The 20,469-nt window shown below is 35.5% G+C and overlaps 1 long non-coding RNA gene across 1 annotated transcript; it reads left to right on the top strand.

Moving 5' to 3' along the window:
• The first annotated feature begins 1,238 nt into the window (after positions 1-1,238).
• On the top strand, positions 1,239-4,335 carry LOC124418016. Its single transcript, XR_006939441.1, has 3 exons — positions 1,239-1,373; positions 4,072-4,156; positions 4,247-4,335. It is a non-coding gene; the product is annotated as an uncharacterized LOC124418016 (long non-coding RNA).
• The last annotated feature ends 16,134 nt before the right edge of the window (positions 4,336-20,469 follow it).

Here is a 20,469-nt window from a genome sequence, read left to right as displayed (position 1 = left end):
ACCAGAATATACAGTTATCAACGTGAGATAATAAAGTCCTTACGGCATCTATGCGTAACCTTTAACCTTGAGTCCCAATGGTAAATGAGCTCTCTGCCTGAAACTGCTTTGCTGCTCTTATAGCATTGTTGCTCTGTGGGGGGAAATGTCTTTTCTACTGGAAAGATGAACTTGGTGAACTGAAATGTTAAATGATAATGTCAGCACTTCCATCAGAGTTGTGTAGTTTGTGCTAATAATTGTGTTTATTAGCCAGCCTGAATTTTGCCTCTAGTCCAAACAATTTAATGATTTTATTCTCTCAACTTCATTCTGCACTAATTTTAAAGCTAACTTCAAAGGATACTCTGATTCTTGTGAAATACAGTTCTAGTAAAACAGACTTAGTTTTTATTTTAACAGCCACTCAGACTGAGTCATCAAGAAGATACTGAAAAACTAAGGACATTAATAACCCGGAATTACCAAAAATAACAATGCTAACAACCTAGTCATTAATGAGAATTACAAGTCTTGTTACTATAGAAACAGGACTGAAGCAAATAGAAATTATGTGTAATTTCTCATTTCCAAAAGTGACTCATATTATGTCATTACCATAGTAATGATATTATTACCCCAAATGTAATAAACTTGAAAGCTATTTACCCTGAAAGGACACCTCTACACCTGAACATGCACATTTTGATGTTGATCTTCAGTGGAGATCCACAAAAAAATAACTGAAATGAAACTGATAAATTTACCAAGCAGTGAAGATGGTGGAGTCATCTCAGGACACTTGCCAAACGTTTGCTCTTTTTACTTATAGCAAACCCAAATTTGTCATCCACTGTAGATTTTAAGAGGCTAAAGGTAAAAGTCTAACCCACTGTACTTTTTTTTGTATGATCAGTAACAATTGCTGGCTGAGACAGGGAAACAGGACAAAAGTGTACTCACAAAAAGGTTGGACATTGCCACTATAGACAAATGAAAGGAATTTCTTTTTTTTTTTTTACTTCTAGCCAAACAAAGTGCATGCTGGATATGGCATATTAGACAAACATACAGGAAAAGATTTCTAAGAGTGGGAATAAAAAAGGTTACCCTCACAGAAAGGACCCACTGGAATCTTCTCTAGTAACCACAGCTAGCCTTCCTCATCAGTTTAAGTGTTTTCCTAGATGACATGACAAACCTTGGAGATAAAGCATTTTGAAAATGGTACCTTCTGCTATCTAATTTTTTTATCTAATCTGTACACTAGGAAGCTACAGTAGAGTCACTATGGCCGAGGACTGATAATGATGACACTTCCCACATCTGGAATACGAATTAAGAATATTTGTGTGTGAGTTATTTACTCATTTATCCAGCGCTTTTTACTTCAGGTAATGAGTTTCCTGTTATTCCATTATTAATTCTTATTAAGACATTTTCTCTGCTCAGGGCTTGTCACACTTCCATTGCCATAATGATGAAGCTAAACTTCACAGTGTCTCACTGTGGAAATTGCAAAGAAGTGATCACAGAGAGTATCAGGAAAGTTATCCTTCCTATTGCTACTGCCAGTGATGCTACTTGCTAATGGCTTTTATTATTTTTCTTAAAAAGAAAACTTTTTTCACTGTGAAGGTGACTGACCACTGGCAGAGGTTTCCTGTAACGTTTGCAGAATCTATGTCCCTGGAGATACACAAAAGCTATTTGTTCAAGGTAGTGCACAATCTGCTCTAGGTCATCCTGCTTGAGCGGGAAGGATTTGGACCTGATTGCCCTCAGAGGTCCCTTCCAGCTTCAAACATAGTCATTCAGTGATTACTGAAATTTCTAGAAAACCTGGGATAGTTGGTTCGCTGCTTAGATTTGCCTTCTAGGGTGTCTAAAAACATTGTGGCAACCTATATCTCTTAATGATTCAAGTTGGAAGTTATTATGGCAGGAGGGCCAGGAAGATGATTAGGGGAACAGACCATCTCCTTTATGAGGAGGGGCTGAGAGACCTGGGACTGTTCAGCCTGGAGAAGAGAAGGCTGATGGGAGTTCTTAGCAGTGCTTATAAATATTTAATGGGAAGGATTGAAGTTGGTGGTACTAGGCTCTTTCTAGTAGTGCCCAAGGGGTAACAGGCACAAACTGTAACACAGTAAATTCCACACAAACACAAGGAAGAACATCTTTACTGTGGGAGTGACAGGGCACTGGAAAAGGCTGCCCAGTAACTGTGGACTCCCCTCTGTGGATATTCAGAACTTACCTAGACACTTTCCTGTGCAAGCTACTCTATGGGAACCTGCTTTAGCAGGGGGTTGGACTAGGTGATCTTCAGATATCCCTTCTAATCCTGATGATTCTGTGATTTTATGAATTTGTTGTGATCACGTAGAATTTATGGACTCATAACTTGTCACAGACAGTCGAAGACAACATTGTCTAGAGGTTAATTTTCTTTAGAGTAATGGCATGACCAAACCACCAGAGCTGCTTGAAAGTAAAGGTATGGAGTTATTTCATGACTAATTAAAATTAGTCTTGAAGTTTTGTGATAGTATATTATCAAGGGCTTTAAATGGGGAATTTAATAAGGAATAAATGGAATATCAAAATGGCTGATGAATTCCTGAGGAAATATAAACAGTGTCCAGACGAATTCAATGTCATTGCTTTTGTTGCCATAGTAGAAGTGTTTCAAGAAGGGAGAGAAATCCATTTCTTTCTTGTTTTCAATTGCAAGTTTGCTTGTTTTAATAATACAGGTTCAGAAATTCTACACAGAAAGCCCCAGTATGCTAAGAGAAACAATATACAATAAAATTCTAAATGAAGATTCTGTTTATGATGATGGAGAACAATTATACAAAGTATCCAGGTGTTTTCTGTTATATGATTTACAATTTTTGTCTTAAACTGCCCGGAGATTTAAGTGCGACTTGAACAATTGCACATAGTTCTTTTTTAATGTGTCTCTATTTGAACTGAAAAATATACATCTTCTATTTTTACCCAGTGCAGCAAATGTTTATTTACCAAAAGCATAGAGTGGCACCTTTGGCGCAAAGCATGGCTCAGTTTCTAAGGCAATGCAGATGATTTGCCATAAACTACATACACAGACGAAGTATGGTTGCTTTCCTCAAGCTGTATGCTTAAAATTCTTGCAAGGCAGTTTTTGCTTGCAGAGCTGTGTTGATCTATCTTCTGTTTTGATGTGCGACCAAAACTGCAAATCGTCTTCAGCATAGCTCTGCCCCTGAAAAGCAAAGGAGTAGAACAAATGAGAAAAATGTTGATTTTGCCTAGAGCACTGTAAGGGAAGGAGCCAACAATCCAGGCCTTGAACAAGCAATCAGTATTTAGAACTCACTGTGCATCACTGAGTTAGAAAAACAAGAAGAGGCATGATGAGTATGTAAGCATGAACAGAACTTGGAAGAAAGCCCTAATGACTGACATCAAGCGTTATTTTAATGATAATACTCCAGCTCTGGTGTAATTTGCATGAAGATATGTGCAAACTATATTCTTCTGTCACCATTCTTGGACATAGTGGCTAGCTAATAATTAATGAAGCAGCAATTGATGTCTAATGTCATAAACAGTTGGTTAATCCTTTGAATAAAAAATAGGGTTTGATAGATTCAGATCCACTGTTTGCAACCTCATAAAGGCACAGTCATAAGCAATTATTGGTTTACTCACATCTTCAGTTGGTGATGCTGTGTATTGTGAAACACTGGAGTGGATAAGTGCCTCTGATTTACACAAAGTTAATTAATGCCGTTGCCCCTAATAATAGGATAATGTTGTAGTAGTATTTAAAATTTCATTTTCCAGTGGAAGAAATCTTGAGAGGTCATCTCTAAAACTTCCAAAAATACCTAGAATATTAGAGTATTTCTCTGCTTGGGTATTCCATTAGCCAGCTATATCTTTTGGGACATGTTTGAAAGCCTTTGATTTTTTTGCTGGTGACATAGGACATACTCTGGTTAATATATATGTATAACAGCTGATTACTTGCCTGATATTTTAGATAATTTAAGATATTTTAAAGCTTTTAATTTAACTACCAATGTCTACTGTCAACAGCCATTTATATCATTATCCTACTGATGTGAAGACACTGTAGCATATGAACCAATAAGACTCACCAGCATGCAAGTTACAGTTGAAGGTATGTAAAGACTTAGTTTTGATTGATAAACCAACCATCCACAATCTGATTTTATAGCTCAGAGAGAGCCAGTTTACTCTTCTTTTACAGGCATGCACATTTCTGCTCTACAAAGATATTTCATGCAGGGTTTCCTCATTGGGACAGAAGTTACAGTAGATTCAGTAATCAGCTGAAAGTCATATGACATAAGAAAATTATTTATTAAAAAGGTATGACTATATTAATGTTATCCATATACATCACTCTTACAAAAAGTCAACTTACTCTCCACAGTTTTGAATAAAGAATTGAATATTGTCGTGCTTATCAAACAAAAAACAAACAGCAACCCATTCCTGAGAGAATGTCTTTTGCAACTTCTGTATGTTCAAGATTTTCATGTCAGTGCTACAATTATTGAGATTGCAGAGTCTATTATTCTGGTGTTAGGAAATGCTAGTTGTACAGCTGCATACTGAATGTGAACTATATTCCATGGTGTAATGCATTATTATGCAGACTTTAATTATAGGATAATTGACTGATCTTTTCTCCAAAATACTGACCTCATTTACTTTGGTTCCAAATATTTTCAAAACTGGCTTTGACATAATCATGAAATATCTATGGTACCATGTAGTGTATGACCTGAAGAAGGACATGCATGATAGAAAAGATTTACATTTTCTGGCTGTACTGGTGGGGCTAATGCATTGTTATATCTTTGCTAATAACCCTTCGCTCGTCAATACACTCAGAACATGTTAGCAACAAAACAAAACAAAAACACACATACAACCTCTTGCTGAAAATTGTCTTGTCTTTGGTATCTGAAGAATTCTCTTCTGTATTTCCTTAGTGTTGCATAATAACCCCAATACCTTGGTTTATGACTGAGGCATATAGATGAGTCTTTAACAATTAATAATGTTACATTTCAGTTTTATATTTGTCTTATAGATAAATTCAGCCGCATAATTATATGGATTTTAAATCCATGTTTTCTGGCAGGTTCCTAATGTAGTACAGTTTTAAAATTTTATCTTTTTTATTTCTTTAGGTTCTATTTTCGAAATGAAGAATGGATTCCTTTCCCCTTTTGAACATATAAACCAGAATTATGAATTTCAGGAGTCTGAGTCATGTGAAATATCTCTAAAAGGAAAAAAAAAAAAAAAAAAAAAAAGAACCCTGTTCTAGGTGTGCCCATAATTAAAATTGCCTTTTTACTATTTATCAATGCAAAGCAAAAAATCGTTTACTATCCACAGTAAGAATGAAAAGTCATTAAAGAATTAGTCTCACGTGTCTGTTCATATTTTTTTTTAAAAACTTTTGCTTAGACATTGGTTTCAAACTATAATAGAAATGTCTATGCTCTTTAAAGATTTGTTCCTAGGTTTTTGAGTTACTGATTTTTTCTCTTCACTGGTTGATTGGTGTAGTGGAAATACTAAGCCATGGCTCAAACCAGTGATTGACCACCTGGTAGGAAGGCAGGGCCAATTCAGGCAAGCTTAGGTGCATGCAGTACACCTGAGTGACTGGAAGGCGTGGATCCTGGCTCCACCCCCTCCCAGACTTTATTTAAAGGTTGGCAGCAGAGGAAAGGTAGTCTCATCTGGATGTCCCTGCTTACTTGTGGGTGTTAGGTCTTTTGAAGGTAAGCAGTTTCTTTCCTTTATTTTTGTGCCAATGGCTGTTGTGTCTAAGCAAATCCTCACTTGCTGTGGCCTGGGACCTTGCTGCTCTTCTGTCTTGTTGTGCTTTCCATTGTATTACTGTTAGGTTTTTGTTTTTTTTTTTTTTTGCTCTAAATATAGAATTTTCACATTGCTGAGTAGATCCAAATGTAATTTATTTGTAGTAATAGTACTTTATTCAGAAAGTTTTTTTTCATTTTAGTAGTCAGTACTGAGTTTCTGTTAAAATTTCGAAGACACAGAAATAATTCTAATTTAGAAGAAGCCAAATGTTATCGTACAACTAGCTAGGTTATGATTTTCTTTAAAAAAAGTTAGAACTCAGGATGACAAGTAAGCTTGGAAAGAAAGGATACTAGACAAATCCTCTTCCTTACACAAGGTCAGAAAAGAAAGTAATCATAATAACTTTAATAAAAAGTCAGATTTGAAATATAGTTGAAGAAGCAAGGGCAAGTTACTCTAAAAAAAGTTAAGAAAAAACACTTGCTTGAAAGTTAGGTAGACTGTGTGCAGTTGGATTCTACTTCAAGCCTACTGAGGAAACAGTAGAGGTCTTGTGGGGGACAGAGGAGTGAGGGGAAAAAAAATTAAGATTTAAATTTAAGAAAAAGTTTAAGATCATGTTCTGTTTTCTGCGCCTGGGATGGATCAACTCTGGTTGTCCTGCTCTGCTCTGGTACAGCCTCATGTCAGGTACTACATGTAGTTCTGGGTATCACTATGCAAGAGGGACATAAAGCCGTTAGGGGACATCTGAAGAAGTGTTACGGAGGGTGTAGAGGTATTGAGGAGTGGTTGACATCACTTGGTCTGCTCTTCTCAGGGAAGAGTAGACTGAGGGGAAGCCTCCTGGTGGCCTATAACTTCCACATGTGAGGAACAGCAGGACAGCACTGATCTCTCTGGTGACAGCAACCCAAGGGAGCAGCATGGATCTCCATCAGGAGAGGATCATGTTAGCTTTTAGGAAAAGGTTAATCACCAAGTGGATGGTTGGGCACTGGCATACCTGATTAGAGAGGAGTGGTCATGTCTTCAGGCTGCTGGAGTTCAAGAAGCATTTGGACTTTGCTCTCAGAAATAGAGCTTGGCTTTTTTTTGTGTGTGGAGCCAGAAGCTTGAATTAGTGATCCTTGTGGATCCTTTCCAACTTGGGTTGTTCTGTGATTCTGTGAAAGATGACATGCTTCATGTCTGTGCTTACTTTCCTCTGTTTCTAATATTTTTTGCTTGCGCAAACTCTTGTATACACAAACAAGAGGGGGAGAATGTCTGGGAGAGAAGGAGGAGGGAGGCGACTTGGGCACAGGAGGAGACCACCTGGAAGAATCTGGCATGAGGTGAGGCTCAAGTAGTTGGGCTCTGTCAGTGGTGTGGGGTGTCTCTATGACTACTTTAGCAAAAGCTGTTTGCCTTATACAACCCTGCTGTTCCCTTACAAGTTTGCATTCATTTGCTGATAAATTGGATATAAAATGGCAGTGCACACAAGTTGTGTGGAGACAAAGAGGTCATCAGGCCCATCAGTACCTGTCAGTGGATCAATTTGCTGTCCAACAAGGCTGCTGTCCAGGGGTCTGATTATTGTGCATATAACCAAAATTACTCTGAACCCTAGTGGAGAAAGCAAAATCTAAAAATATTTTCTCAGCTTCAGAAGAGAATTTCCTGATTGACTCTTTTATGCTGTGATTTGACAAGTTAGCAAATTCCAAGTTTTTTAAAGGTTTTAACTGCTAAATAATGTGTTCGTATAGTCAGTGATCTAAGCTGTTTAAATTATTATGGCAGTAGCAGATCTTTAAAGGTGTATTGGTGGAGAGCTACGTATATGGGAGCTGTCTAATGATTTTCATAAGAAATTTTTTAATGTATTAAAAATGCATGCAGATTAATAGAACCCAGGGACAGAGCTGATGAATGAGCATTTTTTGGCAAAATAAGATGCATATGAATATGACCTTATTGGGGATTGAACTGCAGTTCAGTGTGACAATCTAAGAATGTATCTTTAAGTTTTAATTACAATTCTCTTGATTCACTGAAACCATGAAGTGGAATTGAGTTGTTTTTTATTTTGAATTTTTGAATTGTTTTTTATTTTACTCGGTTATCTTCTCCCAGATAACTATCCACTCCTCCTACTTGTGTCTGTTATGACCTGCAGGAAGCTCACCAGTGGCATACATGGAAGATATTCATCACTGACTCACAAGAAAAATCATACTCATTCATTTTCTTTCTGCCAAAAAAAAAAAAAAACCACCACAAAGTACTATTTTCATTTCACGTTCTCTTTCCTAGTTGTTGAGTGCTGCTAAGAATACCAATTCCACATCTCAACAGGGATGTATTCTGGCCATGGCTGTTAAGAGAGATTATAATATTATCTGAAAGATCTCCTGTTGACTTTTCCCAGCTGTTTTTATTTATTTGATTAAAATACTGCTGCTGTTGGTTCTGATTTCATAATCACTCTTTTTTTCTGGCAATCATACATTAATTTATAATTCATACAGAAAATGGATGTAAGTGAAGAGCAAATGCACACAGTGTGTGAAGGAAATATTGGGGTGTTTTTGGTTAAAAAAAAGCTTGCTAGATGTTACATAACAGTGTTAAATTAAAATTGAGATAACCAAATATATGGTGCATCCTCTCCTTCTGAGACCTTAAGCTGTAACTGAGATTATACAAATATGGGAACCTGGCTGCGGCTGTAAACACTGAATAGAGCTGGCTCCAGAATACTGGTCATAAGAGCCAGTTCAGTTCTGCCTTTCCACCCTAACCTGTATTTGCTTAAAGATTTGATATGTTACTGCAGACCTTCAGATAGACACAACTGTGCTTTACCTGATATTTGATAATTATTCTTATTAAGCCTAAAGCTGGACTGAACCAGAAAATTCAGTGTGCCTGATCTATGCACTCAAGATTTTTCCAATGTAAAACTGCCTTCAAAGTGAAAGAAAACTATCTAAATGTCTTATTTACTTTTGTGTTTGGGACTAAAGATATGTGACTTTGTCATCAAAGGAACTTGTGATGTTGAAGTGAAATTAAATTTGTGCCTAAAATACCTAGACAGTGTACAAGATTTTCAAAAACAACCTGGAAAGTTTTCATTTCTTTCTTCTTTACTTGTGCTGAGGACAAGTGACTTAAGTATCAATGATGCTTATTAGAATCCTGTAATATAACAAAAATGAAATGCATTGTGCCCAATATGCCTTAGTTTTCATAATAATGACAACACATATGCTGTATTTCTTTCTTTGTTTTCTTTGTGTCAAGTACATAAACTGTCTTTCTGCCATCACAAACTGTGAATAATGTATGAAATAAATAAAAAAAGATGTGAAATACGAATAGAAATAGGCTGCGCAGCAGACCTACATGTTCTGCTCTAGAGAGGGGCTTGATTCTCAGCCTATCAAAGTCAATGCCAAGACTCCTAAGGAAATTAATGGGCTTTGATCATGCCCTATAGTCATACATTCTGGGCCCCAGATTCTTAAGCAATAAGAAAAGAAACAGCTTGTCAGTGAACAGCATTTTCTTTCTTTATGTTGCTCTTCAGGTGCCAAGAGTCCCCTTGATGCTTGAAGTTTGACTTTGTAACTGCTTCCTGCACTTGGCCTGTGGAAGGTATGGGTTTAAGGATATTGAGTATATTATTTAAATACTAGGTAGGATAACTGAAAACCTGGTATCAGATTGGCTGTTAATTTTAGAAGCCTCTCTGTAGTTTAATAAAATATATTACCACTTATCTTCATGTGTACCATGCAGTTGAGCACCTTTGTTTTGAGCTTTGATTTGTTAGTTCCTTGAGTCATCACTTCATACGAATTTGACATTTTAAAATAATACTACTTACGAAAATGGCCAGCTTGTGTACACAGGGCCTGGAGAGCAAAATGTCTGCTTTGAGCTCCCACCCACAGTTGTAGCAAAGCTAATGAATAGCATGCAGTAATGCCAACTTCAGTGAATTAGTGATGAGTAATGGGATTTTGGCTGAGATTGAATGATGATACAGGAACCTCCAGGCCTCTGAAAAATTCTGGCTTTGTCACAAGAGGAGCCTTTCATATTGCCTGCTTCTCATACTTGCCTGCTTCCTGACAAAAGGAGCCAGAGAAGCCTATTGTGGGAGGACTTTCTCCTCTTCTCTTAGCAACCTGCTGCTTCCAGTAAAAAGAAGAATGCTTAAAATCGTACTAGGATAAGGATTATTGCTACTTTTCCTACCTTCCATGTGCACAGGGACAGGCCATTTGCTACTTGTTGGAAGTGGAAAAAGGGTATCATTCCACAGTACTTATGCCTAACCCTTAAAAGTTGATTTAAAAAAAAAAAGGGGGAAACGAGGAGTCTGAGGAGCAAAAATGGGGCTGAGATGCTGGCGAGATTTGACAGGAGGTTGGGAATGTGAGACAAAGAAAATCTGGGGGAAATGTGGAATGAGGGCAGAGGTTAAGACCAGGACATGTGAAACCTCTGGCTGAGCGCTGGGTATGTGGGGGAAGCAGTTTGATGGAGGGGGAACAGACTTGTGCAGGGCCAAGGATGCTGAGAAAATGGAAGCATTTGCTGAGAAGCTCAGCAGAGAAGAGGAAATGAGAGACTGCCATATGATTAAAGTCATAATGCTTATTTTCCCCTCTATCTCCTTATAAGGGCTCAGTTCAGAATGAATTTGGAATAAGAAACATAGGTAAAAATTAAAAGCAATATTTTTATCATTATAAACAGAGATCAGCAACACCAAATACTATTTTCCTGTTTTCTGAGGGGGAATATCATGGCCTAGAATATCTGTTGGGGTTTGTTATTCAACATTGTTATTGTTGTCTGAGGAAAATAAAAAGGCTCGCTGCATTTATATACATGCATCAACATTTTTTTTTTACATAAAATTGTTCTGGCTCAGAAATTGAATAGTTTCAGCCATTAGCAATCCTCATTAAATATGGAGGGGAAAAAATATTACCTTCTGAGACTTTTTTCTTTTAGTAAGAGGAAGGAGTATCTGACCTGGCCCTCCCAGTAGTCTTGGATTGCTGTTTAGATCATGAGAGAAATAGAAAATAGTAGAATACCTGAAGCTGTCTGAGCTATGGGACTACCATGGCACTCAGTGTAGCGCTGGAAAAATATCGGAAAGGCCACAAGTAGATGTCATCTCATAGTTGGTCTAAGATCTCTTTTCTTTTGTTACAGATAAGCATTCTTTCCGAAAATGATATTCGTGTCACCCCAGAAGACATGTTAAAGCAGTACAAGGCATTATATTTAACATATTTAATGAAGTGTTGCCTTCAAATGGTAATGCCCATGAAAACATCCTACATAGTCTCATTTATAAATGTTTTTTATATTTCTAATGGAGAAGTAGAGGTGTAAAATACCAGTGTGGATTTGTGCTATATGAGTAAGGCAAACTGATTTTTTTTTTGTCTTACAGATATTGAAATATGACTTCTGTTCCACATGCGTAGAGTTTCTATTCAGTGGTGATTTGAAGAGAGGAATCTTTTTTTCTCAGGGACATTAAGGAATGAAAACCTAACCAACTTGGCATTTTTTTCTGCCTCATCTGTTTCTTTTTAACAGAAAAGTACCATTCAGTAACCTCAAAATTTCTTTTTCTTTGCATCTCAGTAGTGTACTGACAATTACAACAAAATATGCCTGTTTAGCAAGCAGGAAAAAAATAGTTCTTAAAATAGAAAGGACAATTCATAAGCATTCTGCAGAAGAGAGCCATTGTTGGGCATTTGAAGACTGTACAAAAGTATTTAAGTAAAAGCACATTCCTGAGATGCAAAGTAAATAAACCACTTCTAAGCAAATAGTAACTCAGGAAAAAAAGGTAAAATACATCTAATAAAAATGTTAGTTAAAATCTCAAGAAAACTAGATAGGAATGGTCTGAAGAGTTTTGCTCTATTCAAGCTGATCTCTGGTCAGACTTTCACCCAGTTGGTACTCTAAAGCCAGTGGTTTGCTGAAGCTGAATGTAGGTGTTTTGGGATGAAATCTACTATTAATATAATATTGTTGTCAAACCAATGTAAAATAAATTATCAAACAACACCCATAGGTAGAAACACTAGGAACGATATAATACTCATACAGTGTGGTATTGTAAGTGATAATTACAGAGACTTAGAGTAAGTACACGGAGGGAGAGACAATCCTAAAGACATCCAATAACAAAGACACTGAACTGTAATAATTTTCAACTTCTATATTGTCTGGGTAGAGTAAAGTTAAAAAAAAAAATTGCCATATTTCTATTATTTTTGTTTTCAATTGAGGAAAACCTTTGGCTGTATTAAACTATGCATGAATGATTGACTGCATGTTAATACACAGTCACACAAGCAAATACCATTGGCATGCAGAACTGATGAATTTATGTAAAGAAACACTGAAAATATTTATTGTTACATTTATTACTAAATGTGTAAGAGATATAGAGTAATACCAACTATTTTAACCCCTTCTATAATTAGTTACACCTGCTAAGGTATTAAAATCTATTACTACTGATGGATATTGACAATCATAAATATGGTTGAATTCAGCCTATATAAATATTTTCATTATTGTCCTTAGTTTAAATAGAGGCTGTGAGTTAAACTTTTATATGGGGAAGGTGTCTCAATATTTAGGTTAAATGCAAAACATCGAAGCATGTGATATAAGTCAGTAACTTTCTAATGCGATCCTTAGTACTATACAACAAATGCTAGTCATGTCTAATGTTTTCAGCTTTCCACTGTTTCATCCTTTATTGAAAACAGATCACTAGCCACTTGTTTTTTATGCATGGGTGGCATGAGTGTTGACACAGTTGAATCTTGTTAGATGAGTTTTTTCTTTGTAGTGGACTGCATGTTTCTCTTTTGTAATAATAAATGTGAACTTAAGCAAGCATTTGAAACCATGCTGTAAGAAATCCATATTCTTTATTGTCCCTCATTACAAGTATGGGAAATGGTATCTATTATAGATATTTTATATAAATATAAAGATTAAATATACAGTAAGTAAAAAGAGACTAATATGCAAAAAAGCCTCACCTAAAATTTTATCTAGGATTGTAAGCACTAAATCTAATTTACAGATGGCAGCATCTAAGTCATAACGGAAGTGGTGTACTGTTAAAAATCATTGATAACCCAACTATAACAGCATTTTTATTTTTACTTTAAAGTGAACACTGTAAATTGTTTCTACTTAACAAGCAAATATATACCCCATCTTCTGGTCCCCAGGTCACAAAAGAGGGTTATCCTGTCACCACCACTGATTTTTTAAAAGTGTGACATGTATTTAGTTGTCAGTTCCTATCAGCAGCATTCACGAATCAACATTACATCAGCAGCAAAGCACACCATTTTATGCTCTTTTTGAAGATAATTAGAGTTCCCTTTTGTTGCAAATAAGATGTAAAACAGCTATAACTGCTGGTGAACGTGATTAAAGTAACCTCTATAGAACCCCATTATTCTAGACAGATTCCTTCAGATGCATAATTTCCCCATTTTAAAAAAAACATAATGCATGCATATAAAATTCAAATTGTCAAGACACCTCTAACAAAAATTAGTTCTCTATTAAGGCATTCTTAGTAGCTGGTTAACATGTAAAACTCTTTAAGTGTATTTTAAAATAATCATGAAATAATAGTATGTGTCATTAAAGGTAAACATTTTACAGAGAGAGGTTTGTTCTGAGAAGAGCATGTATTAAACTTTTTCTTACAAAACTACCATTGTAAGTGTATGAAGAATATACCGTATTCTCCTCTTTTGATCAGGTATGTGCTGGAATGGTTCCCTTCTCCCCATCATGATAGTGTATCACTAGTTACAGACAAATTGGAGAATGTTTCAGCCCATAAGTTATAGCTTAAATATTCTCGTTAGACTAGCTAACATTGTAAAAGTTTTGTTTACAGCAAAACTACTCATTTACCATTGGACAATAGGTTGTTTACTTGGCATATATAGTCTGATCAACGAGAGACAAAGCTGAATAGTGAAAGCATTTCTCGTGTTACTAGTGATAGAAAAATCAAATATTGAATATTAATCTATAGATTCTCACTATATTCCCATCTACCAGTTTTCAAAACTAATTATAAAAAAGCCAAATATCTGGTTTTCAAGTAATTAATCATGATTTTATAGCCTAGAGGAGGAAACTAACAAATGCTTTTTAAACAGATGTCTCATTTCTAAATATTCAATATTATATTGCTCTTCAGTAGAAAATGTTAAATTTCTCATGAGCACACGTCTGTCTTTACTATGATCTTTGGTGTAGAAACTGGGTGCCAGGACCTGCTCCCATCTGGTTTAGGACACCTCTGAGCAGTTCTCTGACTTCAGAATTGAATGGATAGAGGTTGACTCTAACCATAAGAGGGCAATGTGTTGTACAAAATTAGGTCCTTGATGATAGCTTAACTTTGAATCATGTAATAGATAATTGTTTATTTGAGTATTTCTGAAGATAATAAATTGTGATGAACAAATTAAGCAAAGATTGACCATTACTTTTGCAGAATAGTTGTAATTATAAAATAAAATCCTGGTTTGCTCTGTTGGCTACCTCAATGTCTAAAGGAAATGTTATTAAAGAAGCTTACGAATGAATAATCATTCCCAACAATTCACAGCAGCATTCACAGCATGAATGTGTAAGAAATAGGGAAAGTTTTCCTGGAGCAAACTGATTAGGGTGAGGATGATTCTCTGTCAGAAGAATGTATTGTGCAAGTGTCCTCTGGAGAAAAAATTTTCACCTGAAAAGAAACAGCATTAGGAACACTGCAGAACTGTAGATTGCAGGACACTGATCTTATTAAGAACCAATGCTAATTTGCACACTGTCTCCTGCTGAACTAGAAGCAAGTTTACCACTGGGTTTGTTAATTTACACAGGACACCATTATCTTTGGTTGGACTTAATGTATCAGAGTAGAGGTCATTAACTGCTGAGTTCATGATTATCTAGCATGAATTACAGACAGTATCACAAAAAATACATTTGTTCTGAAGCTTCGTTTCTCCTCATGTGATTTTTTTCTCTATTGATGTTTAATTCCATTTTCAAAACCCTAGGCATTGTATATTACACATGCACACACTGTCAATCTTTTTTTTTCCTTGTTTTTTTCTTCCTAAACCATTCAGAAAAGTAATGCAGTTTTAAATAAAAATGAAGTGTAAAAAAATGTACTTTGCATTTGGTAGAAGTAATACACAGTAGCTTGACTTTTAAAATTCACAATAGTAGGCATAATTACAATGCAAGCTCTAAGCTTCCCATTATAAGTAAATCAATGATTTATATAGCTCAGTATTGGGGAAATAAATGGACAAATCTCTGCTTTAGACACTGTAGCATGGATTTACATACTGTCCCCTTCTGAAGCTTACTGTACCCTAAAATGTTGAAGAAATAGACTACGGAGTCTCATTAGAATACTGTTTTTAAGTATTGCACAGTAAAATCATACAGTCACAAGAAATCAAACCTAGATTTAAATGTGAAAGCATATTTAATAGAAATGTTTGTGTTTTCTGGTTAAGTAAATACGTTTTCATAAAGATCCATACTTAGTCTATTTTACTTAAATGGAACCAGCCATCTACAAATTCATTTACAATTTTTATATCTGTACAAGCAAATCCCTAATAGTAGTAGAAGATACTTTTGTGTCTTCGCGCATCTTTAGAAAGATGAGAGTTTTCATTTATTTGATGCAGATATTCATACAAGGTAAACTGCTTAGGCATATATGGAGCATGTTTTCATGGAAGCTTTGTGGAAACAGGAAAATAATATAATTATACAATAAATTGAATGCTGCAGTTTCAAAATTACTCATGCTATGGTGCAGTGACTAAAGAAGAATATAGGAAGATTGATATTATTTGCTATTTTTGAGCTGCTTTGCTTACAAATTATTTCATTCTAGCTTTATGTGTATTTTAGGAATATATCTTTTGTATCAGACAAGTATCAACAGAAAAAATGTATCTCATCTTCTGAATACCTTTCAAGCTCTTGATATTGAAAGTTATTTGCACTGTTATTAGAGCTTGGTGAACTACTTGCAGGATTTCTTTTTCTTCCGTATATTTAGGCCCTTTTTAGTTCACAAATTTTATATAAATAGGGATTTTATAGTATGTAGAGATTTTCATTTCAAGTTGCTTCCTGTTTTTTATGGGAACAACTTTAATCTTACGATTTGTCATAAATTACCTACTGTAACTATAGTTTTGGTCACTGTTTCCTATTGTTATTCCTTTGATGTCACTGGTTACTTGAAAAAACTTGGTGTTTTTTCTTCTAACTGGATGACTGAAATATTCAGGCAGAAGAGAATAACTTGAAAACGTAAGTATGGTACAAGCACACACACACAGGTGTTTATGCGCTCAAACATTCTGAGGAGTATGTTGTAATACTACTGTGAAAAATAAATTTTCAGTGTAGAGATTTATTAGAGTATTTCAGATGTATAAACTCATACAGTCATTGTTAAAAATTCCTCTGAGCTTAAGGAGAAATTTGCTAATGTTTTAAATGATTATGCAGGTAAAAGACTTTATGGATATCTCACGTAAAAAGTAATGGCTATGAAGCTAGTTAATTGTTAGCTGGGGACTTTCATTGACATGAAAATTGTACTTTCTTGCTTGACAGTGTAAGTGATAATGGCAGAAAAATAAATAAATAAGTAAGAGGCATTGTATACCTAATTTAATTACTTTTTAACAAGTGTTTCAAATAATCTATGCAAATGTGCCATTTTTCTCTAGACCATTTCAAAACCAATATCATCTAAGATAAAACACAGTAAATAACATGTTTATGAATTTTTCAGTGTTGAAGAATGTCATATGCAGTTTAGAGTGTCTCCTCACTACAAACTTAAGTTTAAGATAATAATTTAAATTTTAAAAATCCATCATCTGCTTTTCAAACTTAAACTTTGTGTAGACGAAGTCATTTTCTTGCACTTGGTACTTAGGATTTCATTTGCCTTGGCATCTTTGGGATATGTAATCCCCATCCTTTGCTTCTTTGCTTGTGGGTACCTTGTGAGTTACTTATGCTGCGTCTGCCTTTTGTCCAGCTAAGTTTAACAGTCACTAACCTATACTGTCATTTTCCTCTTTCAAATTCCTTTTGTGTCAAGTCATTCATTCCTCTAGGGCCCTCTTGACTGAGGGCCTTTAACAGCAAACATATAAACATAATAGGAAAGATAAGCCTCCGCTGAGGAAAGCAAGGTAGACCACTGAATTTGTGATATTCTTAAGATTGCTGAATTCTAGATATTAGCAAGGCTACCAACAAAAGAAAAACAGTATATGGATGAGCCAGTGTGTCAGACTGAAGCAGGAAAATTCAAGCTTGAGCTTTTATGTATACACTGAAAATTGTTTGCACTTCTTTCTACTTTGGAGACAGTTCAGCTGGGAGAAGACAAAAAAGTTTAAAAAGAACAGGAGAAAAAGAAGGACCTCCCATGCCCTCAGTGGTCAGTCAGATGCTTTTTATTCAGAAATATCAACTGGCTTAGGTGGCTCTTGTTTGTTTTATATTGAGTTTCTAATGACAATGAGTTTTCTAATACTGAGAAAGCCATTCATAAGGCACAGGGATGTTGCTCTAGAGAGAGAAGGAACTATACTACTAATATTGAACTGTTACTAAGTATTTTGGTGACCACAGCTACCAGAAATGTGTCCTATCAACTCATTTACTTAAAATATTCCACTTCAGGAGAAACAACAGAAAGAGGAATTTGCAGGACAAAACAACATAAAAATCACGGAAGAGACCTATTAATAGAGTTGCATGGTATACTACCTAAAACAGCTTCGCTAAAAATATCAGATTCCAATGTATCTGGTTATTTGGTATCATGAAGCATAAAATAGTGTGCTGCCACTTATGAGAATGCCATATTTGCTCTAGATATCCAACCTAATAAAAATGCTTTCTGCATTGTAATCCAAAAATGATTGGCAGGAATGATTTATCTACCCTGTGCTTGTAGTTTTAAATACAAGTAGAAGGTTATAAAAAATCATGCACAATAAATATAAGGAAGTGCTTATAAACAATGTAAGAGTTTACAGATGCATTTTGTACTATTGTAAAAGGACAAAATAAAAGATGTATTCTGGCATAGGAACTGACAGATTAAAGCTAAAGGACCTAAGCCAAATGGTGAAGCACATGTAGATAACATCATTCTTCACATCCAGGAGGTGGTTACCCTACCTGTGGGGGAAGTGCTGACAGGATGTTTATGTGGTATTGAAGTCAGATATAATTTGGGTAAACGAGGGAAGGAAGAGGGTGTGTAAATAGGAAGTCCCTTAAATTTGTTTAATTTCCTTCATTCTCTTTTTATTGTAACTTTTTTTCATACCTGAAGGGCAAACTTTTATCCGTGCAAGACTATTAAAACATAAAACAAATGAATAGTCTTCATACATCTCAGCTATTTGTATAAACATTCACCTTATTTTTACTTTCTTCTTTATTTACATTGTTTAGGAAAACGTTAGCGGAAACGTCATTGTCCTTTGGTTGTATATATTTATTCCAACTCTTAGTGTAAGTTCACTGAATCTTTAATTGTGAGTTGATTAGTTTTTTTAAAGTATAACGGATGACACTTTATACAGCATTATTAGCAGGACTGTTAAAAGATTCAGTGGAAGACTTATTGAGAATGATTTTAACTCTAGTCACTTAGAAGCTGATGCTTACTGACATATTGCCCTCAAGTAGCTACAGAAAAAAAACATGCAAATGTAATGATAGCTTTGTTACAGACATTGAGTTAGAGGAGAAAAGAGGGCTTTGTAATAATTGCAATACCTATAATGAAATCATATCATCAGTTTATTCCCCATTTCTCCCCCTATTTCATTAATTTATTATTTGAAATATACTACAGAAAAATAAGGAAAGCAAGATGAGAATTTTAATGAATATCTTCTTTTTGCCAGACAAGTATATGGAATGACAATGTGAATAATTTGCTGATTACAATGTGATAGAGCACAACACACTGAATAAGAGTTGTCATATGACCCCTAATGTAGTTCTTTGACATACCATTGAAACTGGTCAAAGGCCTTACTGAATCATAGAATGCTCAGGTTGGAAAAGGCCTTAAAGAGCATCAAGTCCAACCGCAACCTAACCATACTGCCGTACCAACCAACCACTGAATCATGTTCCTGAGTACCACATCCAAGTGGATTTTAAACACCTTCAAGGCATCTGTGGCTCTTCCCTTGTCCACTGATGCAGTGGCACCATAATAAAAGGCCACTAGATTGGTCTAGCAGGATTTGCCCTGTTGAAGTCATGCTGGTTCTCCTGTATCACCTCCCTGTTTTCCATGTGCCTTAGCATAGCTTCCAGGAGGCTCTGTGCCAGCCCCTTATTCTTTCATTCATGCATATATGTTTCTATTTAAAAGAACAGTGCCATAGATGAATGGACAGCACATGTCCCCTACCAGAGGACCTGATTATTAAAAACGAATTCAAATGAACAGTATCTGCAATATCTGAAGTAAGAAAACTGAAATCAGTGAAGCTAGCCATGTAAACAAGAATTTAGAAAATCAGATGCTTTGGGTTTTTTTCTCAACAAAAGGAAAGGGAATAAAACAATAGAATATTTACAGCTCCTTTAGTGAGAATAAATATGCTTTGGCAAGAAGTAGTTTTGCTCTATCTGATTTATCTGGCATGGCAGAAGGATTTACACAACAAAAGACAAAACCATTTTGTAAAATTGAATGCAATGTGTGTTTACAAACTGGACATTTCCTCTTGTCCTTGTGAATAATATACAGATCTTGCATGCTGTTTTAGTTCGCAACACCTGTGATGAATTATTTGTAAATGCAATGAATAACATTACTAGGAACATGTCAAATTATACGTTGATAATGAATTTTTGGATGCATCTGCTATGTAATTGTTCCCAGCGGATGTGTATTCATCTTCACCTGGCATTATTTTCCTGATTTTGGGGTTTGTTTTTTATTATGCATTTTCATTTCTATCATAATTGTTACAGTGATCCCTGTTCCTTTGTTCTAATCAGTTCTTTAATAGTGTTGCACATTCTGAACAAAAGAGGAGGGGAAAACACTAGGCTATTGGCAAAACAAAACACTGGTCTTTATCTGTGACTTTGTAAGTGCCTGCTTGGCCTCAGAAGGTTGGGTGGTGTTGACAGGGACCAGTTGTTTTCCTGAATGTGTCTGCCAGCTGCTCCAGTCATGTGCTCAACAGAATAGTAGGTGAACAAACACTAAAGGCTGCTCTGCTGACAGACAGGTACATGCTGCTTTTACTGAGTACATCTGAGGTTTTTTTTTAAAAAAAAGGTAAATAAAGCAAATTAGTAGCATTAGATGCTATTTTTTTTCACAACACCCTGATACAGAAGTACTCACAATGAAAATATCTGTCATCAGTTTATGGTTTCACTGAGCAATCCTACATTGTGTTTATACAAACTTTCTGTATAATGTACAGTTTATTA

The sequence above is a fragment of the Gallus gallus genome, chromosome 5, assembly GCF_016699485.2.
Source record: "Gallus gallus isolate bGalGal1 chromosome 5, bGalGal1.mat.broiler.GRCg7b, whole genome shotgun sequence".
Lineage (NCBI taxonomy): Eukaryota > Metazoa > Chordata > Aves > Galliformes > Phasianidae > Gallus > Gallus gallus.
This window is presented reverse-complemented; position numbering and strand designations above follow the sequence as displayed.